This window comes from Pelophylax lessonae (genome assembly GCF_965119305.1).
Source record: "Pelophylax lessonae genome assembly, chromosome: 8".
Taxonomy (NCBI): Eukaryota; Metazoa; Chordata; class Amphibia; order Anura; family Ranidae; genus Pelophylax; species Pelophylax lessonae.
The window spans coordinates 134,063,573-134,083,066 of NC_138775.1; positions in this window are offsets into that span (position 1 = coordinate 134,063,573).

Below are 19,494 nucleotides of genomic sequence, written 5' to 3' on the forward strand. Positions count from 1 at the left end.
TCTTGGACACTGATTTGTGGCACTTATATGTGGCATTGGTGGACACTGACTTGTGGCACTGGTGGACACTAATTTGCGGCACTGATTTGTGGCATTCTTGGACACGGATTTGTGGCACTGATATGTGGCACTGGTGGACACTAATTTGCGGCACTGATTTGTGGCATTCTTGGACACTGATTTGTGGCACTTATATGTGGCATTGGTGGACACTAATTTGCGGCACTGATTTGTGGCATTCTTGGACACGGATTTGTGGCACTGATATGTGGCACTGGTGGACACTAATTTGCGGCACTGATTTGTGGCATTCTTGGACACTGATTTGTGGCACTTATATGTGGCATTGGTGGACACTAATTTGCGGCACTGATTTGTGGCATTCTTGGACACGGATTTGTGGCACTGATATGTGGCACTGGTGGACACTAATTTGCGGCACTGATTTGTGGCATTCTTGGACACTGATTTGTGGCACTTATATGTGGCATTGGTGGACACTGATTTGCGGCACTGATTTGTGGCACTGGTGGACACTGATTTGCGGCACTGATTTGTGGCATTCTTGGACACTGACTTGTGGCACTGATATGCAATGCAACACATATCTCCCCCCACATACATGCTGTTGTAAATGCAGACATGAAATCAGACACAAGGCAAGACATGCAGAACACAACACTTTACCTTTCTCATGCTGCTGCTTCTTGCTCAATGTCGACCACCCTGAAATAACTTTAGTAGCTATTTCCTCCCATGCCCTCTGCCTCTTATTCCTGTTCTTATAATGGATGTTTTTGGTATCATACAGACAAGGAAAAGTCCGGATAATAGCAATGAAAGATTCAGCTTCTAATAAGAAATTAGTTTCTTCCATGTTTCCTGGACAATGTGCTCACAGAGGCGTGCCAAGGGGGTGGAGAGCTGGGTGGAGAGCTGGGTGGAGATTTGTGCTGTTTGAGCTGATCAGGAGCAACAAAACGTTTGTAAAACACTTGTAAAACGCCTGTGAAACGCCAAATAACACTTTACATTGATGTCTATGGGACAAAACGCCTGTGATCTGCCCAAAAAGAAGCTCAAGTACTTTTTTGAGCGTTTGGCGTTTTCCTTAGGGCGTCAAAACGCTCAGATGTGAACAGGGGTCATTGCAATGAATGGGATTTGTCTTGTTGGGCGTTTTGAGAGCTGATTAGTGAGCAGAAAAACGCTCCAAAAACGCCCAAAAACGCCCACATGTGAACGGAGCCTTAGAACCCTCAAAACATTATATTTGTTTTTTTTTTTTTTTTTTTTAGCAGAGACCCTAGAGAATAAAATGGAGATCGTTGCAATATTTGTCACACCGTATTTGCACAGCGGTCTTACAAATGCAATTTTTTTGGAAAAAATACACTTATGTGAATAAAAAAATATAAAAACAGTAGTTGGCCCAATTTTTTTCTCTAATGTGAAAGAGAATGTTACGCCAAGTAAATTGATACCTAACATGTCATGCTTCAAAATTGCACACGCTCGTGGAATGGTAACAAAGTTTGGTACTTAAATGTCCATAGGCGTTGCTTTAAACATTTCTACAGGATACCAGTTTAGCGTTTCAGAGGAGGTCTAGTGCTAGAATTATTGCTCTCGCTTGAACAATCGTGGAGATACCTCACGTGTGGTTTGAAAACCATATAAATATGTGGGCGCGACTTGTGTATGTGTTCGCATTTGCGCGCAAGCACAGAGGGACGAGGTGCTTTTTTTTTTTTCTTACTTTTTCTTCTTGTATTTTTTTACACTGTCCCTTTAAAAAGTTTTTCTCTCCCCGTCTTCCAGGACGGCCCAACAGTGAGAGATGAGAGGCTCCTCCTACCGGAAACACAATCAATTAAGATTAGTTAAAAGGCCCCACCCTTCCCTCAGGCCCTCAGTTTAGATTGCGTTTCTTCCTACAAGATACGTGTGTTATTACTAACCTTCAGACTTATGGAGTCGAAAGGGAACCCTGTGAGCCAGGTTCAGCGGAAGGCCACGGGTTCCCCCTGGGGGACCCCACGAGCGGAGCTTTACCTGCTGCCCCATCCAGGCTTCTTGCAGGTCGCCCAATGTGGTGCAAGCCCTCGGTCACCTGCGGGATGTTTCCAGGTCTTGCGATCCGGCGCCAGCAGCTCTCCTCCACCGAAGGTTTTTGAATTTCCCGCCGGACAGGCACTTCAAGCCTCATCTTCAAAACTGGAAATTCCGGCGCAACGTCATACACGCGCGACACGGGAAAGCGGAAGAACGTGGAGGAGATGCCGGAGCCACTTACGAACGGCAAAGCAGAATCCAAGGCTATCGGAGCTCGGATGTCTGCTGTGGAAATGAAGCCCTCCATGACTCATCCTCCGGGGAAGGAAGAGGAGAGGCAGCTCCAGGTGTCGGCAGCCAAACCCAGGCCTGAGCAGGGTAATTGCTGAACATGTAACCCTTATTGGGTCTATGCATTTTTTAAGACTGCTGGTTACCGACATAAAAAATACCTGGAAGTTGTATCATTTCCTTGAACTTATTGGAACCCACCATGTTCTTTCTATGGTCCTCAAAAGTGGACAAGGGGTCCCCCTGGGTTGCGGGATTTTAGCGGTAATACACTTCCACAAGAAAGTAAAATTTAAATAATTTTATTAAAAAAAATATTAAAATCGATCTGTAAAAGATCTAGAATGTAGACATATTACAATATATACAGAGTGTGTATGGATGTAAAACCAGGACAATAAAGATGATGATGGTACATATACTCAGTGGCATATGTTTGCTTTGAAGGAAATCCTCCAACCCGACACGTTTCAGGCACGCAGGCCTTTCTTCAGGGGTCTGGATGCGGAGAGATTTTGATTTCCTACATAACATAGCAGATAGTAGTTTTGTTAGTTACACAGGTTGTGGTATGTTAAATATATGTTCATATACAGATATAACAGAGTAGTTAATCATTACATCTGTGAATATCATTTGATGTACAGAAATGCATACCAGTAGAGTGATCCGAATGTGACAAGAGAGTCACAGCTGATAAAAGCAGAGAAGGGAGAGGTCCGCTGCGTAGGGTGCCGACAGTGCGCCAAGAGGGGGTCCTAGAGGTACCGATCCTCCCGCATGTGGTCCCAGCGAGGATACCCAGTGGAAGGTCACAATGGCATCTGTGTTGGCATATATAGGGGGATATGTAGAGTAGTTACTTTATTTGGAAATATCCTGCGAGTTATAGGTGAAATATATACTATGGAGGTATACCTTGTGGAAACGTTAGTACGTCTATGGAGGCAAGATCCTGTATTAAGCGGGTCCGAGTGCAGGAGAGTATGTTTCCAACCGGAATCACCTTCCTGCAATGTATATATCCTTATATGAGAGCTGGTCTAGGGGTAACATAATTTTAAGTTGTAGGATCTGTGTTACATCGTACCTTGGTATGTCAGTGGGTGAATGATGGGGTGATCGGGTCCTCCAAAAAAGCGTTATGGGGGTCCAGTGTTCCCCCAAATAAACAAGATGTGTGTAGGGATAGGGTGGTCCAAGGATAGGTACTGAAATAGGAACATATGTTGTTATATATCACTGTTAATCATGTCTTCATCTATATATGGAGTTAATTGGTGCGGATATAACTGAGGAGTAGAGATTCAAGCGTATCCAATTCTTGAATTGAGTAGTTGAATCATACACCTGGAAAAATAGCATAGTGTGTATGAAATCATAGTGTAATGTAATCATTGTCTAAACAGAGGAGGGTATAAAAATGGGGAAAAGTACCTGGAGTAGCTGGACCTAGATAGTAGGAACTATAAATAGGGTGCAGCCTCCTGTTAGGTTCCTAGGATAGCAAATTTCTAATTAGATGCAGTGAAATGATTCAAAAACAGATGGTCCTCATGTCATAATTTATTATAGGAAGGGTGATACTTACTGTATACTATCTTTGATACTTACTGTATACTATCTTGTATCCTGTCTTCCAGAGTCCTTGAGCGGTCCACAAGAAACCTCTGTCTCTACACCAGCATTGTAAGGGCACGTTGTTCATAGGAAGTGTGGTAATTGCTCAGATAAGTTGCCCAGCTCCCACACTAAGGCCTTTTGCTATAAATGCCTTTATAGAATGACAGCAATGGAAACTTCAGGAATGATGAAAGACTTTTTTAAGACAATGCAGGAGGAAATGCTGTCCACTATGATGACAGTTAGGTCCACTCTAGGAGCTAATAGAGTGGACCCTATAGATCCCTCTTCAATGGAAGGGACTTCTTCTAAAGGAAGAGCTCTATCAAGAGCGGGACAGTCAGGTATTACTCCAAACTACAGAAAACCTTCCCCCAACTCGAGTCAGGACAGAAGGTTTTTCTCCAGAGGAGAGCCGCTCAGATTCCCCATCCTGCTCAGATGCTGAAGGGAATAAGGACTCAGATGCCCCAGACGAGGCAGAGTCAGCAAAAACCTTTTTGGGTTAGAAAATATGCAGGTTCTCCTTCAGGCCATCTATGCCTCAGAAGAGATACCTGGTTTGCCTAGAGAAACCATGGCACAGGATAAACTCTACAAAGGGACAGGGAAGAGTTTCTCTAGAGTTTTTCATGTTCACCATTCACTGAAGACTGATTCTTCAGCAATGGCAATTACCTGAGAATAGGTTAAATAAAGGGAGCTCCTGGAAGAGGAGATTCCCCTTTAAGGAGGAGGATACAAGCAAATTCCTAAAAATACCAAAACTGGATGCTCCCTTGGCACAAGTTTCTAGAAAATCAGATCTCTCCTTTCTAGATGCTGGTAGCATCAAGGATGCCATGAGCCGAAAAGCAGAAACTTTACTGGGAAAAGCTTGGGATGCCAATGCAGCTACTATGGCTTCAGGTCTAACAGCCTCCTGTGTGGCCAGAAATGCCTTTTCCTGGGTGGATAGACTCAGTAAAAGTCTGTCTCAGACAAAAACCCAAGAAATCCAGGACTCCCTGTCGGTGATAAGGCATTGGCCTACCTGGCAGACACCGCACTAGAATCAGAAGCATCTGCCAAAACAGCTCTCCTGAACTCAGCCAGAAGAGCTATTTGGCTTAAGGAGTGGGAAGGTAACCTCACATCCAAGACCAAGCTTTGTGGTCTTCCATTTGAGGGGACCCTTTTGTTTGGTTCAGGTTTGGACAATGTCCTTTCCAGATCTTCAGAAAAAGGGAAGAAATTTCCCACAAAACCTAGAGAGGCTAACAGGAATTTTTTTTGTGGCCCCAGGGATAATAAACAACAAAGAAGGAAAAGGGAACCTTCAAAGAGCTGGAATTTTCGGAAGGAAAGATCAAGAAACAGTGCGTCCTTTCCTTCCACCTCAGCTGTAAAGGATTAAAAATGACTTAAAAGTCAAAGTAGGGTGCAGACTCAATTTCTTTCCGGCTGGGAAGAGATAAGTCTCCCCATATATCCGCAGCACCATAAAAGAAGGCTACAGACTGGAATTTGCATCAATACCACCTCCCAACAGTAACCCTTACAAATGTCCCCAAGGGAACTCAAAAAGGGCAAGCCCTACTATTAGAGATTCAGGAACTGGCGGAACAACTGGTAATCATCCCAGTACCAAAGGAACAGTTTTTCCAATGGTTTTACTCCCACGTGTTTGTGGTCCCAAAACCCTCAGGGAAACTTTGCCTGATAATAAACTTGAGAAACCTCAACAAGTTCCTTCTATACAAAAAATTCACTATGGAGACCATCTACTCAGTAAGAAAAAACCTACTGAAAGATGTGTTCATGATCACCCTGGACCTAAAAGATGCGTACCTGTATGTTCCTATTCACCAGGATCATCAGCCGTTTCTGAGGCTGATGACAGAGTGACAGAGAAAGGAACCTCTTACTGGCAGTTCAGGGCACTGCCATTTGGACTAACCTCCAGTCCAAGAATCTTTACCAAGATCCTAGCGGAAGCAGTGGCTTGGTTACACGATGATCAAGGGATAGCTCTAATCCCTTACCTGGACGACCTGCTGGTTTTTGCAAAAACAGAGGCCCAACTAAAGACAGACACCCAGCAAGTAATAACCTCCCTACAAGAGTTAGGATTGCTTCTAAATTGGGAAAAATCGTCCCTGGTGCCAACACAGGTACAATCCTTCCTGGGATTTCAGGTGGACTCGGTGTCACAAACTCTTTCTTCCCAAAGAGAAGAGGGAATAAATAGTTTCGGCAGTCTTAGACTTAAAGAATGCTCAATCTTGCCCCAGGAGAAAAGTATTAAGTCTTAGGCCTTATGTCAGCCAGTATCCCAGCCATTGTGTGGGCACAGCTGCATGCAAGAGAACTACTGTTCTTCCATCTGTCCTCTTGGGACAGAAGAATAGAGTCGCTAGACGAAATGGTTGTCCTCACTCCACAGGTCCAGACCTCCCTGGAATGGTGGACCAATTCAAACAACCTAGCGGAAGGTAGGCCATGGGGTCAGTGGGACCCACTAAGGATTACCACAGATGCCAGTATAAGAGGCTGGGGAGCCCACCTAGAGGGGGCACAAACCCAGGGAATATGGGGCAAACAAACAGCACAAGCCTCATCCAACTTCAGAGCACTGAAGGCAGTAGGAAAAGCCCTAAAAGCCTTTCGGAAACTCATATGGAACAGAGAGGTTCTGATATTATCAGACAACACCACAACTGTGGCCTATCTGAACCGACGGGGAGGGACCAGATCGAGATCTCTCCTTACCCTAACCCAAGACATCTTGGGATGGACCGAAGGGAGGGTAATCTCACTAGCAGCTGTCCACATCAGGGGAAAGGACAACCTGCAGGCGGATTTTCTCAGCCACTACAGCATCAAAGAAGGGGAATGGGAATTGAATCCCAAAGTCTTCCAGTCTGTAGTAGAGAGGTTTGGGCAACCAGAGATAGACCTATTTGCCTCAGCTCTGAACAAGAAGGTGAAGAACTTCTTCTCCCTATCCAGGTCCAAAGAAATGGTAGGGCTGGATGCCTTAGCTCAGCCCTGGAAGTTCAATCTGGCCTACGCCTTTCCACATCTGATGCGAATTCCCAGAGTGCTCCAGAAATTGAGCAGGACGTAGGATCTGAATTTAATTCTGATCGCTCCCTGGTGGCCCAAAAGGCCATGGTTCCCAATCCTGAAAGCCATGTCCATAGCCTGTCCTTGGCATCTCCCAGTCTCCCCAGACCTTCTGTCTCAGGGACCAGTACAGTGGCAGAACCCAGGTTTCTTCCATCTGACGGCCTGGTTACTGAACACCAATTGCTTAGAGCAAAAGGATGCTCAGATAAAGTTGTAGATACTCCTACTGAGCAGAAAAACAGTCACTAGAAAAATGTATTTGAAAGTATGGAAAAAATTCTGTGCCTGGAAGAAGTAAAAGGACTTTGCTGCTACCTCTACTCCCATGATCCTGGAATTTTTGCAAGATGGAGTAGATAAGGGTGTGGCGGTGAACACCCTTAAGGTACAGATAGTGGCTCTTTCAGTTTTTTTGGACTCCAGTCTGGCAAAAGAGCCGTTAAAAGATTTTTGTTGGCTAGACAAAGGGTTACCCCTATTACTAAAGACAGGTTCCCTCCTTGGGACCTGAACAGGGTCCTAGAGGCGTTATCTAAGGACCCTTTTTGAACCTTTAAAGGAAATCTCATTAAAATTTCTTTCTCTAAAAGTAGCCATCACTACAGCAAGAAGAATTGGTGATCTACAGGCTCTTTCCATTAAAGAGCCCTTTATGGACCTCAAATCACTGAACCGCTTTGTGCGGGTGCAGAACTTTCAATTTGTGGCTATCCAGACTGTCAGGCAGTGAACTTTCTAGCAGATCCTGTTCAGACTCCTGTTGCCGTGGGGAGGTTAATCTCTTTCCTGTACCCCTCACACTCAATCACAGATAATTCCCAAAAGGAGAATAAAACAGGCAATAGTGCATTACCTCTTATAAGACTTTATTAGTAAAGGTAGAACACTTACATTTAAAGTTGGATAAATAGGCGAATGTTATTTCAATCGTGGCCGCTCTGCAGCATGGACCACAGGTGGTGACAGCGCAGGCTTCTCCCCCAACGCGTTTTCCCTGATGAGGCATCGACTGGGAATGGAGATAGGGGCCGCGCCGTCACATTGCACAAATTATTTTTTATAATTGCAGTTGCCTGGCCTGCCAGTGAGTGTCAGGTCCACAGAGTGTACTGTGCCCACCACTCATATATATATATATATATATATATATATTATACGGTGGCACAGCACCTTGAGAATTAAAAAAAAATATATTTTTTATAATTGCAGTTGCCTGGCCTGCCAGTGAGTGTCAGGTCCACAGAGTGTACTATGCCCACTGCAGTGCCCACCACTCATATATACGGTGGCACAGCACCTTGCAAATTAAAAAAATATATATATTTTATAGTTGCCTGCCAGTGAGTGTCAGGTCCACAGACTGTACTGTACCCACTGCCCAACACTCATATAGGGTGGCACAGCACCTTGCATGCATAGTACCACAAATCTAAAAAAAATCACAGGCAGAGGCAGGCCACCCCTCAGGGGCCGTCGTGGTCATGGTGCTGTGATAATGCCAATAATTGGCCCTAGAATAATGCCCAGTGTTCAGAAGCCACGTACCCTGAACTCAAAAAATTCTGAGGACATAGTTGACTGGCTTACACAGGACACCCAATCTTCTACAGCTTCCGCTCGGAACCTTGATGCACCATCCTCCTCCAGCTCAGCTTCGGGCACCTCTCAATTTACCACTCGCCCGCCCGCCGGCACCACCACCAACACTAGCACCACAGCCGCTTCACTTGATCTGTCGGAGTTATTTACACATCAGTTGGAAGAAATAAGTGATGCGCAACCATTAGTGCCAGAGGATGTAGATAACGGGGATATGTCTGTCAGGCAGCATTATACACATTGACGTACATTGTGATGATGATTATGATGTTGTACCTGCTGCTGCTGCCTTTGCTGAGTTGTCAAGTGAAGCGGCTGATGATGACGATGTGTCTGTGGATTTCACCTGGGTGCCTGCTCAAAAGAGGAGAAGAAGAGGGGGAAGAGGGGGAAAGTTCAGATGGGGAGACGGAGAGGAGGAGGAGACGAGTTGGAAGCAGGGGGAGGTCATCGCAAGGAGCTAGTGGCACAGTCAGACAGCATGTATCGGCACCCGGGGTCAGCCAGACAGCCCGCCAATCAACGCAAGCTGTTGCCACCACCAGAAGGCCATCATTCCAAAGCTCAGCAGTGTGGCATTTTTTTTGTGTGTTTGCCTCTGATAACAGCGATGCCATTTGCAACCTGTGCCAAAAGAAACTGAGTCGTGGGAAGTCCAACACCCACCTAGGTACAACTGCTTTGCATCACAAACGCCTATGGGATCAACACAGGAGTACAAGCAGCACACAAACTCAAAGCCACCATCCTCCTCCTGGTCCAGCATCTTCGGCCACGTCAACCACTGCTGTCCTCCTTGCCCCATAACAACCCGCCACTCCGCCTCTCACCTTCAGCAGTTCCTGCTCATCTGCCCACAGTCAGGTGTCTGTCAAGGAAATGTTTGAGCGTAAGAAGCCAATGTCACAGAGTCACCCCCTTGCCCGGTGTCTGACAGCTGGCTTGTCGGAAATCTTAGCCCACCAGCTTTTACCATACAAGCTGGTGGAGTCTGAGGCCTTCAAAAATTTGTCGCTATTGGGACACCGCAGTGGAAGGTACCCGGCCGAAATTTTTTTCACAAAAGGCAATCCCCAACCTGTACTCTATTGTGGAAAAGGAAGTCATGTCATGTCTGGCACAGAGTGTTGGGGCAAGGGTCCATCTAACCACTGATACCTGGTATGCAAAGCACGGTCAGGGCAGGTATATCACTTACACTGCGCATTGGGTAAACCTGCTGGCGGCTGCCAAGCATGGAATGCGTGGCTCTGCAGAGGAGTTGGTGACACCGCCACGACTTGCAGGCAGGCCTGCTGCCATCTCCTCTACTCCTCCTACTCCATCCTCTTTGCTAACCTCCTCGGCTGAGTCCTCTTCTGCTGTTGCGTCTTGCTCCACACCAACTGCACCCCCCAGCTCCCCAGGGGCTATTCCACATGCCGGATATGACAGTGTCACGCCGTCTTGGGGTTGGCTTGCCTGAAAGCAGAGAGTCACACCGGACCAGCACTACTGTCCGCCCTGAACACACAGGTGGATCAGTGGCTGACCCCGCACCAACTGGAGATCGGCAAAGTGGTGTGTGACAACGGAAGCAATTTGTTGGCGGCATTGAATTTGGGCAAGTTGACACATGTACCGTGCATGGCACATGTGTTGAATCTGATTGCACAACGCTTTGTGCATAAGTAGCCAGGCTTACAGGACGTCCTCAAGCAGGCCAGGAAGGTGTGTGGCCATTTCAGGCGTTCCTACACGGCCATGGCGCACTTTTCAGATATTCAGCGGCGAAACATGCCAGTGAAGCGATTGATTTGCGACAGCACGACATGTTGGAATTCAACACTCCTAATGTTCGACCGCCTGCTCCAACAAGAAAAAGCCGTCAACGAGTATTTGTATGACCGTGGTGCAGACTTGTATAAAGTACTCAAAATTTCTACTTGAGTAAAAATACAAGTACAAGTGCTCGATCAAAAAGTGATCAGGGCACCGATCACCAGTGCCCTGATTACTAGAGGTACACCAAACACACCTTCAATGCCCACAGTGCCCACCATCAGTGCCCCCCATCAGTGCACACAATCAGTGCCCATAGTGCTGCCAGTCAGTGCCTGCTCATCTAGGCACTGATGAGCACTGACTGGCAGCACTATGGGCACTGAGTGTGGGCACTGATGGTGCTGCCCATCAGTGCTCATCAGTGCCGCCCATCAGTCCTCATCAGTGCCACCCGCCAGTGCCCATCAGTGCCACCCGCCAGTGCCCATCAGTGCCACCCGCCAGTGCCACCTCTCAGTGCCCAGCTGTGCCACCTCTCAGTGCCCAGCTGTGCCACCTCTCAGTGCCAAGCAGTGCCGCCTATCAGTGCTCATCAGTGCGGCATATTAGTACCTCCTCATCAGTGCCACCTCATCAGTGCCCATAAGTGCCACCTCATCAGTGCCCATCAGTGCCCATCAGTGCCGCCTCATCAGCACACATCAGTGAAGGAGAAAAGTTTATTTATTTTCAAAATTTACTTGCAAAAAATAAGAAAAACTTTTTTTTTTTTCAAAATTTTCTGCCTTTTTTCTTTTTTTTTGTAAAAAATAAAAAACCCAGAGATGATTAAATGCCACCAAAAGAAAGCTTTATTTGTGTGAAAAAAATGATAAAAATTTTATATGGGTACAGTGTAGCATGACCGCGCAATTGTCAATCAAAATGTGACAGCGCTGAAAGCTGAAAATTGGCCTGGATGGGAAGGGTGTTTAAGTGCACAGAAGGCAAGTAGTTAATCGCGGTTTGATTTGATTTGCTCAATTGATGATGATGTGCCAGGCCAGCTTCATCAAACCTACAAGTGAAAAATGCATCAAAAACTACTAACAAAGTGCCTTCAATTATATATATATATATATATATATATATATATATATATATATATATATATATATATATATATATATATATATATTCTTCTTGTATTCAAAATCATCGCCCACAGTATCAAAAATAAAGTGACATGTCTGTGCTAAATGCAGTGCAAATTATTCCCACAATGTGAATTTAATTCATATAAAATATATATGACAATACCACAATAAAATAAGTTGTGATTGTGAATAATTTAGGTGCAAGTTTAAGTGTGTAAACTAAACTTTATAACGAAAAGTCCATAAATTCCAGTGTGCAATCAAAGAAGTGCTTGTCACTTGCTGTCAGATGCTTCCACCTTTCTTCTGTGATCTGCTCAAGTAAAGTGGTGGACTGGATAGCCTCTCTCTCTGCCTCTCACCTTAGTAGCACTGGCACTGCACTGGTTCAAAAAGCTGTCTATATTATTTTCATTATAAGAACTTGTCAGAACATGCTTCCACCACCTGTCCTTCACACTAGTAGTGCTCATTTGATTTGCTCAAGTCAAGTGCCACTGCCAGTGGCCACTGCAGTGCAGGCACAGCCGCACAGGCAGAGGCAGGCCGCAGGAAGCACAGGCACCACCACAACACAACACTTATGGTCCATGGCCCATGGATGGTCGGATAATCATCATAGCCGTCAGTCTCATTCTTCTTGGTTCAAAAAAGCCACCCATGACCCGTGTGTATATAATATATTAATATTTCATATTGATTATTTGTTTCTCAAATGGCACATTTGCCATGGCAAGGATTAGGCCCTCTCCACGGTCCACCTCACTCACCTCATAGAGAAGAAGAGATGACGAAGAAAATGCTCCGAGTCCTGCTCCCGCGTCCCGCCGCCAGCGTCACAACTCCTCTCAGTAAGGGCCGTAAGGGGTGGAGTCTGAGTGACACACAACACGTTTAGAGGCAGAGACCTCGAGCGGGAAGATGGCAGCACGGCTCCTCCAGTGCGGTCTCTTAACTTGATGATCATGACAGTGATGCCGCGGCGCGAGCGAGGCTGTGGGATTGATTGAATTGAGTTGTGCTGCCTACTGCTACACGCTACCTACTACTACTACTAAATTGTGAGTCAGTATATTTTATTTCATTTTTATATATAAAAGCGATATTGTTGAGCACTACTAGCCACTAGATCTCCTGGCTGTCACTTTGTCACATGTTGGGGAATCACAGCGGCTCGGCTCCAGAAGTGGCGGGTGTCCCCGTCATCCTGCCAGGGCCGCCAAGAAGTTCATCACCTAATCTTAAGTTATTAATATCTTATGAGGAGAGGACCTATGAGATTGAGAATTGAAATAATTAAATATATATGGCTTTTTGAACCAGTGCAGTCAGTGCCAGTGCCAGTGCCACAGTGCCACCCAGACGCTATCCACCAGTGCCACCACCATTAAGTGTGTTGGTCGGTTACTCGAGCACTGAAGGAGGTGGAAGCATCTGACAAGTGAAGTGACACTTTAGATTTGCACACTGGAATTCATTTATGGACTTTTCGTTCTAGATAGGTTTACACACTTCAACTTGTTGCACGCACCTGACCTAACTTATTTCATAACTTATTTTATTGTGATTTAAAAATTATTTTGTCATATTTTATATGAATATAATTTACTGTTACATTGTGGGAATAATTATTTTCACTGCATTTAGGCTTTAGCACATTCATGTCACTTTATTTTTGATACTGTGTGGAGTGTGGGCAGGGCACTGGGGGCAATGATGATATTATATCGATTGCACAGGCACTTTATTCGCACAGCCAAGTTGTGTTTGTTAGTAGTTTCTTGATGCACTTTAAGCGCTGTAGCACCATTTATTTGTTTGTTTCTTATTTTCTTTTTATTGGAAAGATTTGGTATAGCAGCTTTTATTATACACAGCCATTATTTTCGTATGCGCTGATTTACAAATGACATTATACACATTTTTTTGAGCTTTATGCAACCTGCCATCTACTGTTCTGGCAGTGGTAATTTTTTTAAAAGTAACGAGTAGCGATGCAGCACAAAAAAAAAAATATCGGAGTAGAAGTATTGAAATCATCGAAAAAAATGTAGTGAAGTAAAAGTAGAAGTAGGAGAAAAAAATTCTACTCTAGGAAAGTACAGATACCGCATTTCGGTACTTAAGTACAGTACTTAAGTAGTTCTACTTCGTTACTATACATCTCTGCCGGGGTGCTAGGACAGCCTCTGCAGAGCTGGGTATTTTTTTGCCATGTTACTGGACGCTCATGCGTCAAGTTGTGGTCACCATCACCACCAGAAACAGCCTTATCATAGCTTGCTGGACCTGCGGCAACGCTGGAAGAGGAGTCTGAGGAAGAGGAGTCAGAGGAGGAATGTAGCTTTGAGGAGGAGGAACACCAACCACAGCAGGCATCCCAGGGTGCTCGTTGTCACCTATCTGGTACCCGTGGTGTTGTACGTGGCTGGGGGGAAGAACAGACCTTCAATGGGATCAGTGAGGACAAGGAATTGGACATGAGTAGCTCGGCATCCAACCTTGTGCAAATAGGGTCTTTCATGCTGTCATGCCTTTTGAGGGACCCTCGTCTAAAAAGGCTGAACGAGAACGACCTGTACTGGGTGGCCACGCTACTAGACCCCCGGTATAAGCAGAAAGTGTCTGAAATGTTACCGAATTACCGGCAGTCGCAAAGGATGCAGCAGTTACAAAACAAGTTAAAAAGTATGCTTTACACAGCGTATAAGGGTGATGTCACAGCACAATGGGAATCTGACAGGGGAAGAGGTGAAAGTAATCCTCCTCCTACCACAACCACGCCGGCAAGGACAGGACGCTTTACAGACGTGTTGTTGATGGAGGACATGCAGAGCTTTTTAAGTCCTACGCATCGCCACAGCCCTTCGGGGTCCACCTTCAGAGAACGACTCGACCGACAGGTAGCAGACTACCTTGCCTTAACTGCAGATATCGACACTCTGAGGAGCGATGAACCCCTTGACTACTGGATGTGCAGGCTTGACCTGTGGCCTGAGCTATCCCAATTTGCCTTAGAACTTCTGTCCTTCCCCGCTTCAAGTGTCCTGTCAGAAAGGACCTTCAGCGCAGCAGGAGGTATTGTCACTGAGAAGAGAAGTCGCCTAGGTCAAAAAAGTCTAGATTACCTCACCTTTATTAAGATGAATGAGGCATGGATCCCGAAGGGAATGACAGTGGGGGATGCATTTGACTAAAAAAGGCTTGATGAGATGCCTTGAGCTAAAAATGGTCCACACGCTGCTGTATTTAATCTCTGCATGCCGGATGACTTACGTGACTTCTCCGCCACCAACTACGGTTCAAGCCACAATGTTTTAGTGAACTTTCTGCCTGAAAAACCTCAATTTTTCCGGCCGCTGCTACAGCAGCAGCTGAAACAATACCTACTTTTTTCAGGCATGTGTACATGCTTAATTTTTCTGGCCTCTGGTGCTACACTGTGGCTGCAAAAAAACAAAAAAAACAAAAAAAGGCACTGTTACGGACCGTTTCAGCAGACAAGGGGTTAAAATCCGTTTAGGCGATATGCCCCTTTCTGAGAGACAGGCACAGCTACTCCCGAACTGTATACAAAATAGCACTCCAACCTGGAACCTCACGAATAGCTGCTAGCAGACGAACAGGAAAAGCATACATCAGCTTACACTCCTAAAAAATCAGTCTCCAACAGCATACAGTGAATCCCCCCAATAACGAGACAAAGCTCCGAGATGAGGGTAAAACAGGAACAACATTTATTTGAAGAACACAACACACTTTTATACAGAATTTGGAACATCCTTCCCCCAACAACCGCTTTCCCATTGGTCAATTTCACAGTACCTGCAGTCCCCCATAAGAAACACAAAAAGACACAAAAATGCATAACTCCCAGTCTACTGAACAGAACCCCCACATTCAACCCATCCCCAGATAGCCTGGATCGGAGCGCTCAACATATCCAAACCGCACTCATATGCCACAAACACAGTCAAATTGCCATGGGGTTTACGTTTAGCATGGGCTGAGAGAGGGTCCATAGTCACCTTGCAGGAGGCGAGCAACCAGGCTTCTCCAATGCCCAGAGGCGAGATTGGTCTTGTCACATTTCTCCCCTTTTCCAAACAGACTAACAGGGTATCTGACCTTCTGCCGGTCAGTGCCCTTGTTAGTCCAGCAGCCCACCCACAAAACAGAAACAGCAGTACAGCCCACCCAAAAGAACTGGTTACTACACCTGGGTAGAAGAGAAATTTGTCCATGTCCAGGTGCCTCACCTTGGCTGTGTGGGGGACTGGTAGACTGCCTTGGTGGGTTGCTGAGTGGGCAGAGACCAGCGGTACTCTGCCCTGTTGCAAGCGTTACCACGGAAGTAGCCTGGTTGTTGGAGGGGGAGACCGACTGTCTCCCCTTTAGATAACCCACCCTGCTGCTGTGGGGGAAGACCGACTGTCTCCCCTTTGGCTAAACAGCCCTGTTGCTGTGGCATGGAGACTGGGCTCCCAATTACCAATAAAATACTCTGCCGCTGTGGAATGGAGACTGGGCTCCCAATTCCCAATGAATCCATCTGCTGCTGGGGGACAGGACCAACTGTGTCTGCCCCCTGTAACTCAGCCTGCCGCTGTGGGATGGAGACTGGGCTCCCAATTCCCAACAAATCAAACTGTCCATGGGGAGAGGGGGTAACAAGCCTTTGCGGAGGGAGACCGACTGTATCTCCTCCCAACACAGAGTCCTGCTGCTGGGGAAAGGAGACTGGGCTCTCTATTCCCTGTAGGATACTCTCCCGCTGGGGAATGGAGACTGGGCTCCCAATTCCCGGCACATCACACTGCCGCTGGGGAATGGAGACTGGGCTCCCAATTCCCAAAAAATCACGCTGCCGCTGGGGAGGGAGGACACTGCTCTCCTCTCCCTGTACTTCACACTGCCTTCCAGGCATATAACTCTGCTGCTAGGGGGCAGGAACAACTACCTCTGCCCCCTGTAACTCAGCCTGCTGCTAGGGGGGGGGGACATTGCTCTCCTCTCCCTGCACTTTACACTGCCGCTGGGGAATGGAGACTGGGTTCTCCTCTTCCCTTAACTGTACCTGCCGCTGGAGTTCCTCCCAACATGCCAGCTGGCCCTCTCTCTCTGCCCTGTCTAGCAGAGTCCCGAACACTAAGTTCTTCACGAACCGCTTGGATCTCTCCAGTGGATTGGGTCCAAAGAAGCTCAGCCGTAACCACACCATACGGTCATATTCTTTCAGAGAATATCTGTACTCCACTGCTGGTTCCATCCTGTTGCTTTAAGGGTTGCTGTACTAAAACATGCGTTGCCCCAAACTTGTAAATCCACGAAATGGTGTCTCCTGTAGCTGACCTTCTGGCTGTGGGAACGATCCCGCCGCTTGCCACCAATTGTTACGGACTGTTTCAGCAGACAAGGGGTTAAAATCCGTTTAGGCGATATGCCCCTTTCTGAGAGACAGGCACAGCTACTGCAGAACATCAAACTCCCGAACTGGATACAAAATAGCACTCCAACCTGGAACCTCACGAATAGCTGCTAGCAGACGAACAGGAAAAGCATACATCAGCTTACACTCCTAGCAATCAGTCTCCAACAGCATACAGTGAATCCCCCCAATAACGAGACAAAGCTCTGAGATGAGGGTAAAACAGGAACAACATTTATTGGAAGAACACAGCACACTTTTATACAGAATTTGGAACATCCTTCCCCCAACAACCGCTTTGCCATTGGTCAATTTCACAGTACCTGCAGTCTGCAGTCAGACACAGAACAATGGTTCCCTAACGAGCTCTCAATACACATTACTCTGAGTGTCAATACATCCCTTAGCAGACAACAGGTGAGGTCATTAGCACACCTGACAAAAGGTGAATGGGGAGCCACCTTAGACAGTCCGTCTCCTCAGAACTTCCTGGAATGACCATATTAGGAGTCGACTTCCTGTTCCTTACAGTTTACAGGAATAAGTTTTAGCTTCCAGGATAGAGGCAAGACTCCATTAGCCACATTGTTTAAAGAAACACAAAAAGACACAAAAATGCATAACTCCCAGTCTACTGAACAGAACCCCCACATTCAACCCATCCCCAGATAGCCTGGATCGGAGTGCTCAACATATCCAAACAGCGCTCAGATGCCACAAACACAGTCAAATTGCCATGGGGTTTACGTTTAGCATGGGCTGATGAGAGAGGGTCCATAGTCACCTTGCAGGAGGCGAGCAACCAGGCTTCTCCAATGCCCAGAGGCGAGATTGGTCTCGTCACAGGCACATACATGTGTCAATTCCCCTTCGTGATTGTTACCTTGTTGTGGTGAAGGGGCTTGCGTATCACAATGAAGCGATCACCTCTAGGAGTGTGTTGGCAATGTTGGCACACCCCAGATGATAAGGTCGTTGCTTCATTGTGGCTTTGAGGAGGTGGAAGACCAACCACAGCAGGCGTCCCAGGGGGCTTGTTGTCACCTTTCGGGGACCCTTGGAGTTGTACGTGGCTGGGTGGAGGAAGAGACCTTCAATGACGTCAGTGAGGACAAGGAACGGGACATGGCTAGCTTGGTATCCAACCTTGTGCAAATGTGGAGTTTGCGGTTGTGCAAATGGACTGACTGACTGACTGTTAAACGGGGAGTTTGGTCTGTCACTGTTAAGCGGGCATAACCCTTACACTACCTGATTGATACAACATCATACCGGATCGTACACACACACTGAATGTTTTAAAGCACGTTATTCCAAACAATTTAGGAATGTTAGGTGATTTATGCCCTTTATGGATTAAAACCCGACTCTGCGTCAACTACGGCATGCCAAAGTCCAGGTGTTAGTCCCCTTGAAACAACTTTTCCATCACTATTGTGGCCAGAAAGAGTCCCTGTGGGTTTTAAAATTCGCCTGCCTATTGAAGTCTATGGCGGTTCGCCCGGTTCGCGGAGGTTCGCATTCGTCGTTCGCGAGCGGCAAATTTTAGGTTCGCGACATCACTACTGAGTATAGTAACTGGCAAGTATATAAACAGTAGGAAAGCGAGGCCAGAACACATTGGCCCCATAAAAGATGATAAAGGAAAAATGGCCACTGAGGACAGAGAACAGGCGGAAGTGTTAAATAATTTCTTCTCTTCAGTCTTCACAAAAGAATCGGGGTGCTACACTAACCCAGCTTGTAAGGCCGAACTAAATAATACACCTCAGGAAGTGCCGCCATGGCTAACAGAAGATAGACTTAGAGCTAAACTAGAGAAACTTAACATAAATAAATCCCCGGGACCGGATGGCTTGCACCCGAGGGTTCTCAATGAGCTCAGCCAGGTGATTGCCAGACCATTATTCTTGATCTTTAAGGATAGTTTACAGACGGGTATGGTGCCAGCTGATTGGAAAAAAGCCAACGTGGTACCGATATTTAAAAAGGGGCCGAGATATATCCCGGGTAACTATAGGCCGGTCAGCCTAACATCAGTAGTCTGCAAAATTTTGGAGGGGATGTTAAGGGACCACATACAAGACTTTAGTAATGAAAATGGTATTATAAGTAGTAATCAGCATGGATTCATGAAAAATAGTTCGTGCCAAACCAATCTATTAACCTTCTACGATGAAGTGAGCTGCCATCTAGATAAAGGTAAGCCGGTGGATGTGGTTTATCTGGACTTTGCAAAGGCCTTTGACACCGTTCCCCACAAACGCTTACTGTACAAACTAAGGAAGGTAGGTATGGACCATAAGGTGAGTACCTGGATAGAGAACTGGCTCCAGGGGAGAGTCCAGAGGGTGGTGATTAATGGGGAGTACTCGGATTGGGCGGGGGTGGAAAGTGGGGTCCCCCAGGGTTCTGTCCTGGGACCAAACCTGTTTAATTTATTCATAAATGATCTAGAGGAGGGGATATCGAGTACAATCTCAGTAT